The sequence below is a fragment of the Palaemon carinicauda genome, chromosome 11 (assembly GCF_036898095.1).
Source record: "Palaemon carinicauda isolate YSFRI2023 chromosome 11, ASM3689809v2, whole genome shotgun sequence".
NCBI classification, from domain to species: domain Eukaryota; kingdom Metazoa; phylum Arthropoda; class Malacostraca; order Decapoda; family Palaemonidae; genus Palaemon; species Palaemon carinicauda.
The window spans coordinates 74700540-74705572 of NC_090735.1; the positions used below are offsets into that span (position 1 = coordinate 74700540).

At 32.8% G+C, this 5033-nt stretch overlaps 1 non-coding gene across 1 annotated transcript; it reads left to right on the forward strand.

Annotated features, from left to right (window-relative positions):
- The first annotated feature begins 3018 nt into the window (after positions 1-3018).
- On the forward strand, positions 3019-3100 carry TRNAL-AAG (transfer RNA leucine (anticodon AAG)). Its single transcript has one exon. It is a non-coding gene; the product is annotated as a tRNA-Leu (tRNA).
- Positions 3101-5033: the final 1933 nt, after the last annotated feature.

The window sequence follows — 5033 nt, forward strand, 5'->3', positions numbered from 1 at the left end:
CAAAAATAGAAAGATGTCAGAAAAAGAAATACACATGGGCAGGGCATATGAGAATGACAGATAATAGATGGACATTAGGAATATCATGCTAGGTCAATGGATATTACAAAAGAAGTAGGGAAGGAAGAAAACAGGATGGACTAACCAGCTAAGAAAATTTGCTGGTATAGTCTGGCATAGAAATACCATAAACAGACAGGATGGGAAGGACATGACTGAGGCCTTGGCCCTACAGAGGACTACCAACGACTGATAATTATGCATATATAAACTGTATATATATATATATATATATATATATATATATATATATATATATATATATATATATATATATATATATATATATATATATATATATATATAATATACATAGAGAGAGAGAGAGAGAGAGAGAGAGAGAGAGAGAGAGAGAGAGAGAGAGAGAGAGAGAGAGAGAGAGAGAGAGAGAGAGGGCTCCAACAGGGCACATAGCCCGGTGAAGAAACAAAAAAGGAAATAAACAAATGACAAGAGAAGTAATAAACAATTAAAATAAAGTATTTTAAGAACAGTAACAACATTAAACCAGATTTTTCATGTACAGAATATAAAACTTAAAAAAAAAAAAGATAAATAATATTGAATAGCATATCCGAGTGTGTAATCAAGCAAAAGAACTCTAATGTAAGAGAGTGGAAGACCATGGTACAGAGGCTATGGCACTACCCAAGACTAGAGAGCAAGGGTTTTATTTTGCAGTGTCCTTATCCTAGAAGACTGGTTACCATAGCTAAAGAGTCTCTTCTACCCTTACCAAGAGGAAAGTAGTCACTAAAAAATTACATTGTGGTAGTTAACCCCTTGAGCGAAGACAGTTTCTTTGGTAATCTCTGTGTTGTCAGGTGTATGCGGACGGAAAAGAATGTGGAAAGAATAGGCTAGACTACTCGGTGTATGAGCCGTAACCAGAAAAAGGGATCCAATGTAGTACTGTTTGGCCAGTCAAAGTACCCAATATCAATGGCGGTAGTATTTCAATCTGTTCTTGTTTAGTAGCGAGTCTAACTTTAGCAGTCATCGAGAAAAAAACTATTCAACTCAGAGAATACGAATCAAATGCTCATAAGAAAGTTCTCGCGTCTCCATGAAATATAACCTTAATATTTTTCCAAGCAGAGTAAAATGAGATAATATGCAAAAGATGAATGAAGTTATAATTCTTTTCATCGCTAAATATATATATATATATATATATATATATATATATATATATATATATATATATATATATATATATATATATATATATATATACAGTGTGTGTGTTTATATATATATATATATATATATATATATATATATATATATATATATATATATATATATATATATATATATATATATATATATATATATATATATATATATATATATATATATAATGCTGTTGCACTTGTCCTTGTCTATTGCGCAAGATACTATCACTAAACACGTGACTTTCATTCATTCAGTCACAAATAGTTTATGATTTCATATGAAATATTGGTCGAGAATAAAGACATAGAGATTTTTTTTCAACGGCTATTTATGGGTTAATACAATAAGAAAATAAACTTAAACCACTTGTCCATTGAAGGCGATAAGAGTTCCAATTGAGCCTACTCTACAGATTTGTGATTAAAATGGGTTGACACTAATGCTCATGATTTACTTTCAAATGTTGAATCATAAATAGTTTTTGACTTTTGAGCAAGAACACCGTCGTAGGAAAAAATGTAAAACACAAAATAACTTAATTAAAGAATGAAACCTGAAAATAGAGATAACTGACAAAATAAATATTTTCCACCAATATGCCGAGTTTAGCAATCAAACTTTTATTCTTTAAAATCTCAAGTTTAATAGTCAAACTTTTTTGAAAGCCCCAAGTTTAACAAACTTTTTTTTTTTTTTTTCTGCGGACCTATAAACATCCTTTTGTCTAGTTATTATATCGTTTGTGAGGGTGCGGTTAACATAATACTCTAATAATTTACACAAAATAGCACCAACAAAAGACATATCTTTACTGCTTCAGTTTCATCATGGCGTTTCTTCTCTATTATAAGGCACACACCTTTGCTAGATTTTGTTCTTAATTTTCTCCATTAGTTGTTTTTAGTCTCCATGAAAATACAATGAATAAGAGAAGACCATCGTATTTGTATTCAGTGAAATACGTCTGATAAATTTCCTCGTATGAATAACTCCTACATTAGGATTAAGTTGTATCTTCGCGATATATTTTGATGAAATTTTTTAGGTCAATTTCCTCTGTTTCGGTTATTTTGAGAATCGAGATCCGTTTGACTCTCAGTCCTTTTAGTTTCTTATGATACGTTTGTAAAATTTAGCGTTGTAGAATTGTTAATAAAATTCACACCATCTGGTACTGCCGAAAGACTTAAAATTTCTTTTGTGCTCAAAATCACCTTATTTAACAACACATTGCATATCTAATTCTCAAAGGTTTATAAATGCTTTTCTATAGTGCATGTTGACAAAAATATAGTAAAGTAAATAACCCAAATTTCTGACTTGGCCATAAAGAGTTTACTTTTTTTCCAGAAAAAAGAAAAAGAAAAAAAAACTGCAAACTGTGCAGTGTTCTGAAGATATGCTGAAGAATTATGCTAATGATATATTTGAGAAACCTTTCTTTTTCATGAGCAACCCCTTTGCACCGACAAATAGTTTGATATAAAATCAGTAATATCCGGTAACTAAATAGGAATGCTACATTACCGTTGAGATTTAAACTTTATTGTACAGTAATTTATAATCGTGCGGGTAGAATTTGTTTAGCTACCCTCTTCTCGGGAATAAAAATAATATTGCCACACCTAAAATGCCATCCTAGCAACTCGCCGCCCTAGATTAGAGGAATAGCGAGATCTCGCTACGTCCTAAATTTAACTGCAATTTAGTCAGATACTTCTCTATCTATTATGCCACTGTATCTAGATTCTAGTATGGCTGGGCCGCTTAACCTCTTAAGGTAGCGTGGCCGAGCGGTCTAAGGCGCTGGTTTAAGGCACCAGTCTCTTCGGAGGCGTGGGTTCGAATCCCACCGCTGCCAGGAATTTTAACATTAACGTTTAGCCATAAATTGTATAAGAATTATTTCAAATGTTACATTGATGAGTATTTACGAGCTTGTTGGGTATTTGAGAAAATAGCCACACAGGAACAAGAAGTATATCTGAACAACAATGACTCGGCAATAAACAAATGGATGTCTGACATCTAGGAAACAATAGAAACAGTCTCTCCAATAAAGAGAATAGCATACCATAAACACACCCCTAAATACCGACTACTTTAAACTACTAACACAACAATTAAATTACTTACAATCAAATACAAATGTGGGTCAGGTAACTCTTTAGCTATGATAAGCAGCTCTTCTAGAAGGACACTCGAAAATCAAACCATTGTTCTCTAGTCTTGGGTAGTGCCAATGCCTCTGCACCATGGCCTTCCACTGTCGGGTTAGAGTTCTATTGCTTGAGGGTACACTCGAGGACACTATGCTTTCTAATTTTTCTTCCTCCTGCTTTGTTGAAGTTTTTATAGTTTATTTATTTTATAGTTTATATATTTATTTTAATGCTATTGTCTTAAAATTTTCTATTTTTCCTTGTTTCATTTCCTCACTGAGCTATTTTCTCTGTTGAAGCCCCTGAGCTTATAGCATCCTGCTTTTCCAACTAGGGTTGTAGCTTAGCAAAAATAATAATAATGATACACCTTAATGAGACACATTCAAATTGAAATAACTAAAGAATCCAACAGATTAAACAGAGAAAACACGAACAAAACGATACTCAAAGTATAGTCAACCAAGAGAAATAAAACCGCTGAAATCTTGAATGTTAATGAAAAATCGACCTTATCGACTAAAAGACAATCTGAGTAAGCTTCAAGTTAATCCTCTAACATTTGTAAACACCTGGTGTTTGAGAGGATCCCCTATAGGTAAAGAATATTAAGCCATGAACGCTAATCTAGACGCCAGTGTAGGTGTTTGTGACATAGCATTCATAGCTTTCAATATAGCTACGGTATATCTATTTCTATGATAAGCTAAGTCCCGTATATTACATGTCATTATCTTCAAATGCATGGATATAAAACCAACAAAAAAATTTTCCTTCTTGATAAACACAGAAGAAATCACGTCTATCATTCAGCTTTGCACAGAAAACTCAAATGATTGAATGTACGATAGCCTATATCTATTTCTATAATAAATAAGGGAATACATAGCCTGTCATTGTCTTTTAAATAAACACATAAGAAATTGTGACTATCATTTAGCTTTATACAAAACAATTATTAAGTATAAAAGGTAGATATTGACTACAAAAAAATTTGAAATTACAACCATCATAATGGACGGTGTTTTAGCATTATATGGAAAATATATTTAAAGCACAAAATATTAAGCAAAAAAATATATATGAAAGTAGGATACAGTGTACGTAATTTACTGGCGTGTTTAATCAGAGGGGCACCGAGAGAAGGAACGCAGGTAAAGGATTATTAGTGGCCCTTCAAATCACCTCCAGTGTCCTAGAGTTTATCTGGCTAATATCAATAAGGCGAAGCTTCTGTTTCTGTAGCGGCCTTATTTCTCTGGAAAGACTAGGGGACAAACGTTCAAAGACCCAGAAAAATTCTGCGAAAAACCTACTAAGACTATTGGGAAACCCAAAAATAGAAATACCACACTTAATCAACAGTAATGGTGATAAAGTAGAAGACACCGAAGATCAAATTACATTATTAATCGAAACATGGGCAAGCCCATTCGAAATCACAAAAGTATAAAATGCAAATTTCAACAGAGACACAGAAACGGAAGTCCTCAACTTCCTACAAGGAAATAGGGAACGAACAATCCCCTATGAAAACCCAGATCTGCAAAGACTGGACGAGGACAACTACTTAACAGCAGGCATTAAAATGCACGAGATAATGAAAGCAGTGAAATCATTTAAACACAAAGC